This window comes from Felis catus, chromosome F1 (assembly GCF_018350175.1).
Source record: "Felis catus isolate Fca126 chromosome F1, F.catus_Fca126_mat1.0, whole genome shotgun sequence".
Taxonomy (NCBI): domain Eukaryota; kingdom Metazoa; phylum Chordata; class Mammalia; order Carnivora; family Felidae; genus Felis; species Felis catus.
In genome coordinates this window covers 55,829,169-55,845,383 of record NC_058384.1, presented here as the reverse complement: position 1 = coordinate 55,845,383, position 16,215 = coordinate 55,829,169, and positions in this window count along the sequence as shown.

Genomic DNA, 16,215 nt, shown 5'->3' with positions numbered 1-16,215 from the left:
TGGATGTGTATTTGAAACGAACAAGATTTTCAAGGAAACTGGAGATAAGAAAAGGAAGGGGGAATTGAGGTTATCAAAAGAGATACAAAAAAGAAAGTAGCTCACGCACCCGAAGATGTTCTAAGAATAAAGATGAATTTGGCAGTTGACGAAAACAGATCATTTTAACCCAGGATGAGACCTATCGGGGCAAGAACCCCCGGGACCATGCCAGGATGGGGTTGTTCCCAGATATCTGTCCACAGGAGCTGAGTGCCAGGAAGGAGAATGCCCGTCAGAGTCTGGGAACCAGAAGGTAGGCGCGGAGCCTGGAAAGTAGGTCACACCATGAGTCAGGCTGGAGAAGCTGAGCAGGAAATCAGCCATGGAATGAGCAAAGGTGGGTGACCAGGGAGTCAAGGAAGAAACATGGGATTGATAGACTGGCAAGAGGACAGCACAGGAACTCAACGCCATGATTCCCGGCTGCCACAAGTCCTCAGTGTTGCTGCTGTTCTACCAGCCAGGGCCTAAGCAGGTAACAGATGCTCAGTTGGATGCATTTTACGTGATTTCACCAAATGAGCCACATGGACAAAATTATCTAATTGGTTTCATATGCTGTGTTCATTATTCACTGAACAAATAGGCATTGAGTTCCCATGATGTGCCAAGCACTGTGCTGAGTGCAGGGGCCACAAACACGGGGAAAACCTGGCTGGATTCGCCCAGTCATGGTTGTGTATGTAAATCATTCTGGAACCAACAGGCTATGGAGAAAACCATGTTATACATATTTTTAAAGGGTGCCTTTTTTTAATTGCTCAAAAATATACTCAGAGAAGTAAAGAGACAAGTTTGGCAGCAAAACTGTCAGCTTCTACGTAGCAGAGCTCATTGAAATGTACAACATCACATGGTCTATGGATACCAGGGGGTGAGAAGCAGTGGGAGTAAGATCATTCCTGCCCCCTGCCCCCCAATCCAATTATTTGAGGAGTAAAAAAAGAACCAATCTCAGGGAGCAGAAGCTGGAAAATGGCATTTTCTCCACTGAGTCATTTAAATAAAGGCATACGTGGAGTGAAGAACTGTTCGGGTGTTACCATTCATCCAGAAAGACATTCATTTGTTTATTCAAATAAAAAAAAATGTAAGTGTCACTTAGAGCTGAGGGGAGCCTCAAGTCTCATTGTTATTGGTTTATCCATTATCTTGAAGGCAGAACAACTAACAGTCAAGAACACAGACTCAGGAGAGAGGCTGCCTAGATCCACATCCCAAATTCACAGCTCCACTAGCTTGGGGGACTTGGGCAAGTTCCTTCAACTTTTTGTAATTCCCTCAGGCATAATAGGTGAATTATAATATAGTCAACCTCTTATGGTTGTTGGAAGGATTAAATGAGTTAATATATGTAAAGTGCTTAGGATATACTTTGTCATGTATTCAGTGCTCCAAGGTGTTAGCTACTCCTATTTACCGAGTACCATGTGTGCCGGGAACATAACTATGAACAAGGGAGACATAGTCCCTGTCAAGAAACTTTCTAGTGAGAGAGGTAGACAAATAAATGGATAAATTAAACAGTTAGAAGGGATAGAGGAGAGCAGGAGAGGACTCTATAATTATCTAGGGTAATTAGGGAAGATCTCTAAGGTGATATTTATGTTAAGACCTGAAGGGTGAGAAGACTAGGGTGAGGACAAAAGGGTAGAGTGTATGGTCCAAAAGGAACAAGTTTGGTGGGTTCCAGGAACTGACGAAGGTCAAAGTGACTAGACCACATGAGTGAAGGGAAGAGAGGGCTGTGTTGCCAAGGTCCTACCAGAGCTGGGTGACACGTTTGGAAACTTTGAAGTCATGTGTGTTCTAAGGAGAGTCACACTAGATTTCTAATCCAACAACTGGTTTTAAAACCCTCTATCCAGTCAGTCAGTCAGTCTGGCTGCTACTACCATCTGAGCCCAAGATCATCTCTTGCCTAGAAGACTTTCAAAATGACCCCCTTTCTTGTGCTCTTGTTCCCCTACAAGGAGATAAATCTCTGTTCAACAGCAAGAAAGACTTCGTAAAATATGAACAACCTCAGTTTAAAACCCTCCAGTGGTTTCCCTTTGCACTTAAAATGAAACGCATACTCCTTTCCAAGGTCTCTGAGGCCCCACAGGATCTGGCCCTTGTTTTCCTCACCTAAATCTTCCCTCACATGCTTCCCTTTGTTTACTAAAGCTCAGTCACATTCTGTTACTTGAAAAACGCAACCTTACTCTCACCTCAATCTGTTGTTCTTCCTGTACTCGCTGCCTGGAATATTCTTTCGCCAGATACTCCTCATGGCATGCTCTTTCTCATTCACGTAGATGCTCCAGTGGAATCACCTGACCGCTGAGCCAAACATGGCCTCTCACCCCCACCTCCAATCACTCTCTACATTGTACTCTGATTTTTTTTTCCTTCACTGAATTTAGAACCAGCTGAGATAATCTTGTTTAGGTAATTTTTCATCTGTCTACAGCCACTAGAATGTCAGCTTCAAGAGAGACAGTATTTTGTATGTCATGTTGGCATACAGATTGTATTATCACTTTGAAGATCCCTAATGCAAATATGTCTAGGCATCCCCAAATCCTACATATTTAGGTCTAGTGCTACCAAAAAGCTAACATGAACATCTAACGGTGATTTACCCAAGGTACAGACTCATGGTCCCTGGTGTCTAGAGATAATCCCAGTAGCTATACCAATTAGTCTGTCAATGAGTCATGAAGCCCTCCATTAACCACCTCCAATGAGAAATATAGTTTTTATTTATATAAAAATGTAAGACACTTCCCAGTCTTAGAAACTCATAGTCATGTTAAAGACATAAAACATAAGCTTACGAATGTGATGTATTAAAAGCATAAATCTAGAGATGCAGCTGACAATAGCAAACTGACAGTTTGAGCCAATTCTTACCATCGAAAGAGTTTCTCTGTACAGAATTCTAGGCCAAAGATTACTTGGTGTCAGGACTTTTGAAGATATTATTTCAACAATATTATTAATACTACAGTTGTTGTGTAGACGGCTCCTATAAATCTATTGCCCTTTTGTACAAAACTGACATTTCTCTTACTGCTTTAAGATCTTTTCATCTTCGTTATTCTGTGTTTTTCCACAATGTGAAATATTATCGTGAGCATCTTTTTATCATTTGCTATTAATTGTGACTCTTTTATATGAAAATTAGTGCTTTTATTAGGGCAGAAAAATCATATCATTGTCTCTTTATAATCATCTCTTTTCTATTACCTCCTCTTGGGACTCTGACTAGAGTTACGTTAAATCTCATTCCATTTTTCCTATCTCTTAATTTTTTTTTTGCTTCCACTCTACATCTCCCTGAGTTTAATTCTATATAATTATTTTTATATCTCTTCTTTAATTTACTTACTTTTCTCTTATGCTGGCCTTATCTGCCATGTAACCCATCCATGAAGTCTCCTGTGTCAATAGTTTTCATTTCTAAAAGTTATATTTGGTTCTTATTTGGATTTATCTGACAATTTTATTATAATCTTTTATTTCATACTAATTTTTGTGAGTCCAAGTTTTATTTCCATAAGCAATCTATACAAAATTATTTTAGGGCTGCTTGCGCGTCTCAGTTAACCATCCGTCTCTTTGTTTTGGCTCAGGTCATGATCTCACAGCTCATGGGATCGAGCCCCACATTGGGCTCTGTACTGATAGCCTGGATCCGGCTTGGGATTCTCTCTCTCCCTCTCTCTTTCTGCCCCTTCTCTGCTCACTCTCTATCCCTCTCTCTCTCTCAAAATAAATAAATAAACACTTTAAAAAATTATTTTATATTCTGCATCTGAAATCTTCAATGTCTGAGTTGCTTTGGGTCTAAAAAATTGTTTGTCCTTTCTAATAACTCTTACTCATGGTGGCTTGTTTCCCTATGTGTTTGGTGATTCTGAAACATATGTTCTTTACTTGGTCTTATTATATGGTAATTAAGAGCACTTACTCTTAATGATTTCGTTTTCACAGCATTTTGTTGTTATTTTTGCTGTTGTTCAGAACCATTTGCTTATGCTGAGAATCAGTCAGTGTTACTGACCTGGAACCCTTTCCCTCCATTTGGAGTCCAAAACATTCTGTCTTAACTCTCCCATCATTCTGCTGGCCCAAAGCTTAGTATTCCAATGTTGGCATTTGCCCTTTGAGTAAGCCCACATGACATTTTCTTACCATTCATTGTCCACCTTTAACTGGTTTTTTGGTCGGTTTGTTTGTTTCTTAGGTTATTTTTGGAGGGTGTTGGGAGAAATTAAGTCATGAGTCTGTCTCATTTTGTGTGTTCCCTGTGTAGACCATTGACAGGTTTTGTTCTAAACTATCTTTTCAAGGACTTTTGCAAAGCAAACAGCCTTGGAAGCTATAGGTGCTCTCTCCATCTAAGGCAGAGAGAAGATTTATCCAGAATATTAAACCTAATTTCTCCCTCCAGGGCAAAAGCCAAGCAAGTTTGCTAATAGCCCTTTTAAAAGATTGGGTTTTCCTAATCTGCGCATTCCTCAACTATGATATAACCCCACTGCACACTGAGCATCCACCTGGGCTTCTCCACTACACCATGAGGCTTGCAGGATGAGGGAACTTAGCAGAACACGAGGCTCATACTGCCTGCTGTGTTGTAAGTAGTAATGTCCATTGTCTCTGATCCAGGTATCTCATGTCTTCTACCAGCGTCCATGAAACTGTGATAGGCAACTTGTCAGCTTGAAAGCAGGGTAAAGTCTCAGACTCTTCACAATTCTTGACAGTGTGAAAGACATGGTGAAGTTTCCTCTTTTTCCTGTGAAGCTAGCAATTTATTAAAAGGTATGACTAGATTGTAGAGAAGGCCCCTTTAATATTTCATCTAGCAGCTTGCCAGAAGTAAAAATGGGATATCTTATTTATATTCATGACTTCCATGGCCAACAATAAAATTGTGTTCAATGAAATACTCCATGAATGAAGGCAAACCCTAAAATCATAAAATGATAGCAAAACCATAGCATGGCAGATTTAATTAAACAACTCATTAATTATGGAACATTCACTCTTGTCAGCATTTGTTTTACAGGAAAACAGCATTATGCTTACATTTAATTTATGATATTCAACTATATGTGTCTGGTCAAAGAGAAAAGTCAACTTAGGCAATGTGAGTAATTTTACTAACTGTTCAAGTTCAGAGTCCCTACTCCAGAGTGAGCTTGAGAAGGGAGGCATTTCAATCTTTAGCTCCTCAATTGGTCCCATTCACAAAGGCCAACTCTCTACCATGAGTGGGATATTTATAGATCAAGGGACAAATTTTTCATAAAACAACAGGCCTTCACCTAACATTCGAGGCCCAGGGGAAGACTACAAATGGAGACCTGTAAACCATATGTCTAACACTTAAGAGTTACAAATCAAGTTAAGAAAGAGTTAAGTAAAAAAAATTTCTAACCTCCGAACTTTGCAAATTATACCTTCATATTGACAAAAGTTAAAACATAAACGTGAATAAAGCTATGGCTTTTATGACTGAAAGTTGGCAAAACATCAAAGACAACAGAACTTAATTATTATTATGCACGTAGGGGTATCCTGTTTATGGGCTGGTGATGTCTGGATGAGTAATAAAGCAAAGGCATACACAACTCATAAAGTATTATGTATTTATCCCATAAAAATTTATGATTCTTTCCTTTGTCTCAGTGAAATCACTAATTATATTGTTACAAACAAGATTTTCAAAAAAATGTTTTGTTTTAGTATATATTGTTCTAGTACAAAGTAAAATAAAAATATATACAAAGTAAAATAAATAAATAAATATATACAAAGTATATAAAAATATAAATTAAAGTATGCAAAAAAGGTCAAAGCTATTTGTGTCTACATTTATAAAAATTATCCTATTATTTTCAAAGTTACCCATTAAAATTAAAAGGCAAAATATAAATTATAATTCATCTTTATGTAAACTCTGCACCAAAATATTTAAATGGAGCTGAAAAGATTTGAACACTTAATTAAATCATTACTTTTTTTTTTTAATTTTTTTTTCAATGTTTATTTATTTTTGGGACAGAGAGAGACAGAGCATGAACGGGGAAGGGGCAGAGAGAGAGGGAGACACAGAATCGGAAACAGGCTCCAGGCTCTGAGCCATCAGCCCAGAGCCCGACGCGGGGCTCGAACTCACGGACCGCGAGATCGTGACCTTCATGGACCGGGAGATCGTGACCTGGCTGAAGTCCGACGCTTAACCGACTGTGCCACCCAGGCGCCCCAATCATTACTTTTTTAAATAGAAAGACTACTCACATTTCAAGCATGCAGTGTTACCTAGCTGCCTATGTAAATCTCATTTGATGCACATTATATCTACGCCTACATTTTACAATTTTAAGATCAAAAGAAATGCTTCAGAATGCGAACATGTTTCTCAGCTACTACGCCCAATTGGTGCAAATACCACACTAATTCTGAAATATCTCCAGAACCATAACTTGGGACAGGAGGGGAAACAATACTGTGGACACGCAGCACTACTGAGAAACAATACTTCTTTGTTCAAGATTCCCTTGCAAACCTGCATAATCCTAACCAGTATGTCCCTTACCAAGCACTCCCTTAGCTGACTCCAAGCCTGGGGGTGAAGGATTGGGAGGGGGTGGAATCTTCTCTTCCTTCTCCTAACCGCTCTGAGTCTGGCTTGTGTTCTCACTTTCCTGGCCAGCTCCAGGGGTTGAACCACAAAATGCAGATTGTGTAATTTCAGTAATTCTGCATATAAGCTAAATGCTCCAGTGTTTACATTGACGACTGGCCTTGCACAATATAAAGATGAACCGTAAGATGCATACTAATAATTTCACATTTTAAGTTTATTTACTCAGGGCAACATTAAAGGGCAAACTAAAAACACCACTGCAGGTCAAGAGAGAGGGACACACCGGCAGAAGGAAACAATATCTTCATATGCATCTTTCACAGCCCTTCTTCCTGCTTTTTTGTAATGGGGGCATTTTTACTTTGCTCTTGGCCCTGCAAATTATGCAGCCAACCCTGGTTATGGATCATGCTGGACCCACACTGAGCTTTGGATCCCAAGTGATAGAAGCTGTCATGCATTTGTAATGTCTTTATTTACCGTATTTGTTCTTTACTCTGTGATTTTTAGGGAGGTGGTCTAAAATACATGCCTCAGGTCAGGTTCTTCCTCATGCCCAGGACCAAGGGCAGGGCTAAGTAAGGCCCCTAAACCCAAACCAATTTTTACTGCTGGACACAGCAAGCAACTTTTGCCAAGGCTGGAGGAAAATCGACCTGTGGTGGTGATACTATGAGAAAGTAAAAGGATGCACAACTCGAGACAAAACGAGATTTTACTATTTTCATTTTTCCTCTGCCTTAGAATCTAATCTCTCATAAGACGGGCTCCACCTACAGAAACTGCCTTGACTCCATTGAACTCTGGTAGAAGTTTTGGAACAAGTATGTGTGTATAAACACAACCACTGAAGTTTCCTATAAAATGTTTTTTCTGCTTCTTTTTTTAAACTCTGTTTTGGACATTAGTAAGACTGGCTCTTCTCGAAGGATGTATATAATGTCTGTATTCATATCCCTCATGGCACATAGCACAGTGACTTATATGAAGCATAATATAAACTCATTGAATCAACTTTAAGTTTATTTATTTGCTGATTAGAATATTAATACATTCAATCATGAGAAGTTTTAAGTTTTAGAACACATTACCTCTAACAAGATTAGCTCAAATATTTCTGAAGAATTGAAGAAGGTACATATCGCGTTTGTGAATTTTATCTTTACCGGCACTCCATATCACCACTCCCACCCGCAAAACTTCCCTGAAAAAAGTTACAAGTAGAAAAACAGCCCACTAAAAAGGCAATTGAGTCTTCAGGTTACAAGGCTCCACAGGCAATTATTGAGGCCTGGAAATTAAATTTGACACCCCTAGCTCTAAATGTGTCCTTCACACCTAAGGCATTGCTGAAGTTAAATAACAGTCCAATAGGGATATATTGTTGGTTGCATTTTTAAAAATATGCCATTGTTCTTTTCTTAATTTCTCTGTCAATATTTTTTTTTAAAAGCCATCTATCATTTCCTTTTCAAATTACTTGAAAACATACTCTCTCGCTTCCCCTACGTACGTTTCAGGCACGCTGGCCCACAGGATTAAATCCGCGTGTACCTTTTTAGGATTCCAAGGGAATGTGCGAAAGGATCTGGCCCTATTCTTCTGGACATCTGTTCAAATTCCAGGCAGCAGGGACAAAGGGGCTCCTTTTTTGAATGGTTGCTTGGCAACACCTTATTTCCAAATACGCCAATCCCTGGGTAGATACAGAGCTGTGTCCTACATCCAAACATCATTCAATACCCTACCCACCAGAGGAGTGTTCCACTAGTTCAAAGTCAAGTTCCTGATTCAGCCTGCCTTAAGACCCTGTTGGGCACTGGCCATTGTTGTCAAAAGGACCTGACTTCCCCCTCTGAATTCCCATCAGAGAAATAATGGAAGGCGTTTGACTGTTTGGCTATTTGCACTCCAACGTCTCACGAGCTCTTAAGGGAAATGGTAGCAAATGATGGATGACATATTAAAGGAGACGGATGATGAGTAAATGAGAATGTCAGCTAGGTTTTCATACTCTACAGGGCATGGTAAATGTAGTGTTTTGTTTGCATTTTTTTAAAGCATATCCATCTGTTGAGGTTCAGAAATTGATGCATGAACCTCTAGGCACTATGTGCATGTTTTTGAGGTCAGGTTGATGAAATTGAACGGGACTTCAGATTTAGTGTTAAGAGCCAAGAGGGCCAAACTTACACTCTTTAAATCTGTCACGTTTAGCAACTATCAGCAGAAAAATGAACTTTCAGTTGTCTCATTGAGACAATTAACTTGTTTTCACTGCCCTTCCTCCAACCAGCCAAACCCTATCTACTCTTCAGTCTTCTCCCCAAAATCTTCCCAGAATGCTGCAGAGCAATCTTCCCGCTTCTACACTTCCATCATTTGGTTTCTACAACGCTTAATAGAAATTCATCTTTGATGTCTTGCTTCGACTCTTATTTTACTTCGATTGCTTGACACTTTTAACCATTTAACCTTTTATATATTCATGCTTTGTTTCTTCGATCAAATTCTTAGCTCTTCACGTTCTACCACAATACTTCAATAACTTACCATTATCTGACATTAACATATTTTATATTTATTTGTTCATAACCTTTCTTTCTCGCTAGAATGCCAGTTCTAAATTGGCAATGACTTTATCTTTTTGTCTGTATCTTCAGAAACATCAAAAACAGTGCCTAGCAAACAAAGGGGACCCAATGGATGTGTTTAAAATGGGAGAATGAATAAACAAATGGATGGATAATTTATTTTAACCTTTACTTTAAAATGTAACATTTTTAGCATTTGCTTTAACAAAGTTAATCAAAACCTTCTTGGTGGCTCAAAGTCTGGGCTTTGTAGTCAGACAGGTATAGATTCAAAACCACCCTTCTTCTTTAAAATAGGATTAATATCAACTTCATAAAGCATTAAATAGGACATAGTCAATAGAATTCCTGACATGCCATAGCTGTTCAACAGTCCATTGTACAAACCTATATTGATCACTTCCAGTGTTGAGAACACAACATTGGGAAAAAAAAAAAAAAAAAACCAAAACACTAGTGTTCTATTAATGCTGCTATTATAATTAGCTACTGTCTGGAGACCAGTTTATTCTTGAATTTCTGACTGTGATTTTCAGTTAGGTCATTCCAACATGGGTCTAAATTCCATGTTAGAATTAGCAGAAAGACCAGGACTAGAAGAAATGCATTTCGTGACACCGATTAGATGAACTGGAACACTGGCGAGAGATTACAATATTAAGGAAAAAATCTGGACCAGATGGCATATTGGAAGGACAGGATGGGTAGATGGAGCAGCAGCGATGTGTCCAGTTCAGAATAACAGAATGCCCACGTTCCTGAGCAGATCTGGTGGTAGAATTAAGTAAGAAATATGGGGAATGAATATATTAAGGGAAAGTATCAGGAAAAGCAGAAGACCAATAGAGGAAGAAAAATAAAGATCATGAGACAGAAGAATTTAAATGCTTGTGACCTCAGGTAAATACATACGTACATACATACATACCTGTAACCTGAGAATACCAATATGATCCCCTCAACAGGTGACTCTGACACAGACAGGAACTCCCTCATCTGATACAATTGGTATTTCTCAATCAAAAAAAAAAAGAGGAAATTAAAGTAAAAAAAATTAATTTTATTTTAGAATTTTACTATAACTAAAACATATAAATGCACCGGTCTTTGAAATAGGATTAAGAGCTTTTATTTGAGTATGAATCTATTGTTATTGTCCAGCTTCTTTCTTGTATAGACCACATAACACATTTATAATATATAGGCTATAATTTCAAGTTTGGCTTTCTTCAAAGTGGAACAAGAATTTAAGACAATTGGAAGTTAATGCATAAAATTTTTTCAAGTTTTTTAAAAACTTTCTGGGGCACCTGAGTGGCTTGGTCGGTTAAGCATCTGACTCTTGGTTCTGGTTCAGGTCATGATCTCGCAGTTTTGTGAGTTCAGACCCTGCATCCAGTTCTGCACTGGCAGCATGGAGATCCCTTAGGATTCTCTGTCTCCTCTCTCTCTGCCCCTCACCAAGCACACTGTCTCTGTCACTCTCAAAATAAATAAATTTTTAAAAATTAAAAAAAATAAAAACAAAAACAAAGTTTCTTTCCAAAACCGTATTTCACATACATCAACTGGATAGAGATATTTTGGCCCCCGTTTTCATCAAGTCTTTCTGAAATATTCAATCCAAATTTTACAGAAGCAATAATCTCAGTCTTTTGCATTGTACTTCATTGGGTTGCATAAAAGTTCATTAAATTGCATAATCACCATAACAAGTGTAACTTGTATAAAATCATTTTTGAAAAGAAACAAGACTAAGCTTTGGTCACTATTGGGCAGGAGTGGTGGGAGCTCCTTGAGGTTGGTTGTATGCTCGTGAGTAGCCTACTAGCTGTGAGCTTGGTCTATTGTTGACATTAGTCATCTTGCTTAGCAGAAAGAGAAAGAGTGTCAGTTTATCTAATAAGTTAAAGGGAGGCTTATTAACAAGTCCTCTATTCCACCTGGTGTCATGTAAATTGGTCCTACACCAACTCAAATTGAATAAAAAGAAACAGCAAACAAGAAAGTGTATCAATTTTAAGAGCTACTAATTATCACCTTGCCTCAGGTGTGCCCAAATGTCTTAGCTCAGCCCTATATGAAGCTAAGCGCCAGGGGAAAGACTAAGGTCAAATGCACCATGGAAGGACATTGAGAGCTGAAGTAACATCTTTATTCTGGGCTCAGGGCTTAACATATTTATTCTGAAGAAAGATCTAGTTTCAGGAAGGCTGTGTGAAGTAGATAATGAATAATACTCTGCCAACAGGAGCAAACGTAGACAGGGGTAAGAAATTATGAGTAGGACCGCAAACTGACCTATGGCTTTCATTGAGTTTTGTGGGTTTATGTGGCATATTCTCCCTGAAAGTCTCATTGTCACTTGCTTGGAAATAACACAATGGACGCGCCATTAGGCAAAACAAATACAACTGTGATGAATTGTGTATGAATTGTAATGAGTTGTGAATGCAATGAAAAATTACTAAAAAATGTTTGGCTACCTCTATACCTGAAAAACAAATTATAGTTTGGAGAGACTGAGTCTTTTTATAGATAACTGTCTCAATATTCTTGGAAATAGTTGAATTGGTGACTACCCCACTTCACTCCCTAGGACTATCGATTTCTCTCACCAACAGTAATTCTAGTGAAATTAGCTAAACACTTGCTTTGTTACACTCAGCAACAAATTCCAGCTCTCTAACCAATCAGGTGATGAGCATGGATGAGACAAAATGAAAATAATTTACAAAATGGAAAAATCAATGTTCTCAATTCTCCCTCTTTCAGTGAAAACATACTGGTCCATCCTAAAAACCTAAGTAGGGTATTGTTTTCTTCATTTCCCTTCTCTTAGGAATTGTAGCTTGCTTGGTATTCATCATCAGGGGATATAATATATATTATTCCTTCTAAGTAAATGGATAGGTGGGTGAAAAGCAAGATTTGAGAATCTAAAACCTCAAAGAAACCTCAGGACAATTTCATCCTTTTATAGCCTTGGACAAATAATCATCTGAACCAGATTTTCACGTGTTCCATCCATCAAGAACTCACCTCAGGGAACACAGTTTTCAAGTCAAGCACCCAGTGTCAGTAATTCACTTCTGACAGTCAGACAAAATCAAGGGCAGACTCACTCCAGTAAACACACTCTGAGTGCCAACAAGTCAGCAATAGTCTCACCCAAATAAGCATGCTTCCATAGGCAATGTCAATCCACTTAGGTCTCTGGAAGTCCAACAAATTCTGAACCCCATGTTTCTCAGAAACCTATATGAGATAAGCAGTCTGCTGAGTGGTGCTCTCATCATCCTGTGACCCAGTGGTGACATGAGCATGAGCATAATAATAACAATAACCATTTTGACATACATTATTATTTCACTTGAAGCTAACAACCTATGTAGTATTATTCCTTTGGGAAAGGGAAAATAAAGTATATATTATATCTAATATTTATTGAGCATTTACTGATGCACGTAATTTTTTCTTCCACTTAAGCCTTACAAATGCATTGTGAAGTAAGTACACTCTTTCATTTTACAGTTAAATATACAAAGCTCAGAAAGATTAGAGCCAGGACTGAAACCTAGGCCTTCTAACAGTCAAGTCATGATCTTTTATCTCCAGCAGGGCAATGGTGAGAGAAACTCCCATCAAAAGAACCAGGTAAGCAAGAGCTGGAAATTTGGCCTTCTGAATTTCTCTGGGTTTTCTCACACAAAGCTTGCTAAAAATTTCAATATCCATCCACACCCAAGAAAATAACAAATTTGCTTTCGTTACACTTGTAACATTGAAGATGATTTTCAACAATTAATACAAGGGGTGCCTGGGTGGCTCAGTTGGTTGAGCGTCTCTTGGTTGACCGACTCTTGGTGTCATCTCAGGTCATGATCTCACAGTTCATGGGTTCGAGCCTCTCATCGGGCTCCACGCTGACAGTGCAGAGCCTACTTGGGATTCCCTTTCTCTCCCTCTCCCTCTGCCTTCCTCTGCACACACACACACACACACACACTCTCAAAATAAATAAATAAATAAATAAATAAATAAATAAATAAATAAATATGTTCTTAGACTTCTGTGCTCTTATAGTCTGAAATAAAGTAAAATAATGAACCCTGATGGAGAGCATTAGAGAAAAGTACTTGCTTTTGCAATTTTTCGAATTTATGCTGGGCTTACCAGCAATGAATTTCTGTGGAGACCATCTTCTGTGGTATTGAAGGAAGCAATACATCTTCTTTCGTTTAAAACTTTTCAATTCTGATTTGGTTAATCTTTTTCATCTTTTAGCCTGATAAGTTTTAACTTTATAGCAAAGGAGAGAAAATGAAATAATGGATGGCATGTAGCCATCACCCAGCTGCAGCAGTTACCAAGTCGCGGCCACCTTTCTCCTGCATTTCACCCAGTTCCCTGCCCCCGCAAGGTTCTGAGACAAATAAGTATCATGTTATTTCTTTTATGAATATTTTAGCAAGTCCCCCCAGAAAGTAATGACTCTTTTCACACATACACATGATCACATCTTAAAAAAAAACTAATAGTTCTTTAATATCAAATATACAACCATTGGCTCAACAAGAATGCTAATAGTAAGATCAAAAATATGATAGATCGTCCAAAATATGAAATAGGCTTAACTTTTCAGCGGTTCTGTTCATCTTCAAACTGTATCTCACTTGGAATGTCCAGTGAACCTGTGCTTCAAAGCCATTTAGACAGCTCTTCTCCTGCTTATGCCAGAGGCTCTGGGCATAGTTCGGTTCTTATGTTTCCTTTTCCTTTCAGTTTCTAGGGGTGGCTTTTTTATTTAATTTTATTGTGAAACTATGTGAGATATTATATGGTTTCAGTATCAGATCTACAAAACAAGGTAGATGGTGAGAAGTTGAGTATCTGTCCCTGTGACTTCACCTTATTTTCCACCTCCCCCTTCACTAATCATTTTTAAAAGGTTTACACTTCCCTTTGTGTTTTTAAATGTAAGAGCATCGACCCATTTGCCTCGATTTTTTCTAAATGGTGTATACTTTATGTACTTTTCTCTATTCTGCATATTTTACTTAGTAATATTTCTTAGTGATCCCCAACAGTAATATATTGAGGTATGGCCTATCCAGCTTACAGCACAATACTCTTCATGTGGATGTTCCATTATTTTTCAAGATGTCTCCTATTGCTATAGTGCATAGGGTTTTACTTTTCAACTAAAAATTTGTTTTGAGAATCAAATTCAAAAAACAAATTCTACAACTTTAGCATGTTTTTTCAAAGTTCTCGATAAGGCATATTTTCTCTGCAATCATCCAAAGTGTATATACATAAAACAACATATAAATAAATAATAAATAAATGTAAATATATATATATATATAATAGAAATTAAAGAGGCATATATAAACATTTATATTACCATTGCTGAAAAGACATAGAAAGACTTCAAAATTTGCTATCAATTTATTGGAAAGAGTAAGAGCATCTCAACATTTTCTTCCCAAGCTGCTTTTCTTTCTCCAAAAACCTTCTGATTTGGGGTCTAAGTGAATTCCAACATGAATAATACAACATGGAAAAAATTTTAAATATGATTAAAGCCTTTTGGGAAACCAACACGTTTACTGCTGTTTGCACACATCGGATTGTTCTTATTGTCATCTCCGGGCTTAAATCTAGAAGAAACTGTTACTGTAACAACTGTAGGACTTTGAGCCCAGGATATCTGGCTTTGCCATATGTTTTACTAACATTTACCTCTGCTCTCCTTCTCACTATTATATAATTATATTCATAAACAATAATTGTACATGAATTTCTAAATGAATATCCAATAAATTGTAATGAGAGCCCTATCCATGTTCCTAGCTTCTTATATGTACTGTTTTGGCACTAACTACTTCTATTCCTTGCTCTTAACAGAAATAAATATATCATTATTGACAATACAGGGATAGAATTTAAATTGAGTCCAACATAGGACTTTTTTTAACTGTTTATTTTGAAACAATGATATATTCACAGAAAGTTACCAGAACATTTTACAGGGAGTTCTCACGTACCCTTCAACCTGGTTTCCTTCAATAGTAACTTCTTACCAAATTAGCACAGTATCACAACCAAGAAAATGACAATGACACAATCTAAGGAGCTTATTCAAATTTTACAAGTTTTATATGCCTTCACGCACTAATTTGTGGGTGTGGGTGCACAGTAGCTGTGCATTTATTTATTCTGTGCAGTTTTATTGATGTATAGAATCATGTAACCATCACCACAAATCAAGACACAGTACAGTTCTATCTCCAGAGATCCCTCATCTTAACCCTTTGCAGCCAACCTCCAGACCCTTCTCCCATTCCTGACCTCTGTCAACCATTTAATCTCTTTTCTGGCTCTACAATTTTTGTTATTTCAGGAGTGCTGTGTAAATGGGACCATACGATACAACGTTTTGAACTTAGGTTTTTAAACTCACCCTAGTTTCCTTAGGATGGATCCCAGTTTTTGCCTGTATTAATAATTTTATTGCTACATAGCCTTCCTGATATAGATGCATCATCGCTTAACTACCTACCTGTGAAGGAATTGGGGTTGTTTTCAGTTTGGGGCTATTAGCAGTAGAGCGTCTGTGAACATTCATGCACAAGTTTTTGCGTTAACATTAGTTTTCAGTTCTCTGGGATAAATGCCCAAGGCTGTAATGGCTGAACTGTATGGCAAGTGCATACAGAATTTCTAAAGAAATTGCCAAACTATTTTCCAGAGCTGTGCCATTTTCATTTCCATCGGCAATGTGTGAGCAATCCACTCACCCGTGCATTCTTATGAATGTTTGGTGTGGTCACTATTTTTATTTTAACCACTGACAGGTATGTAAGGATGTCTCGTGGTTTTAATTTTCATTTCCTTAGTAGCTAAATGATGCTGAATGTCTTTTCA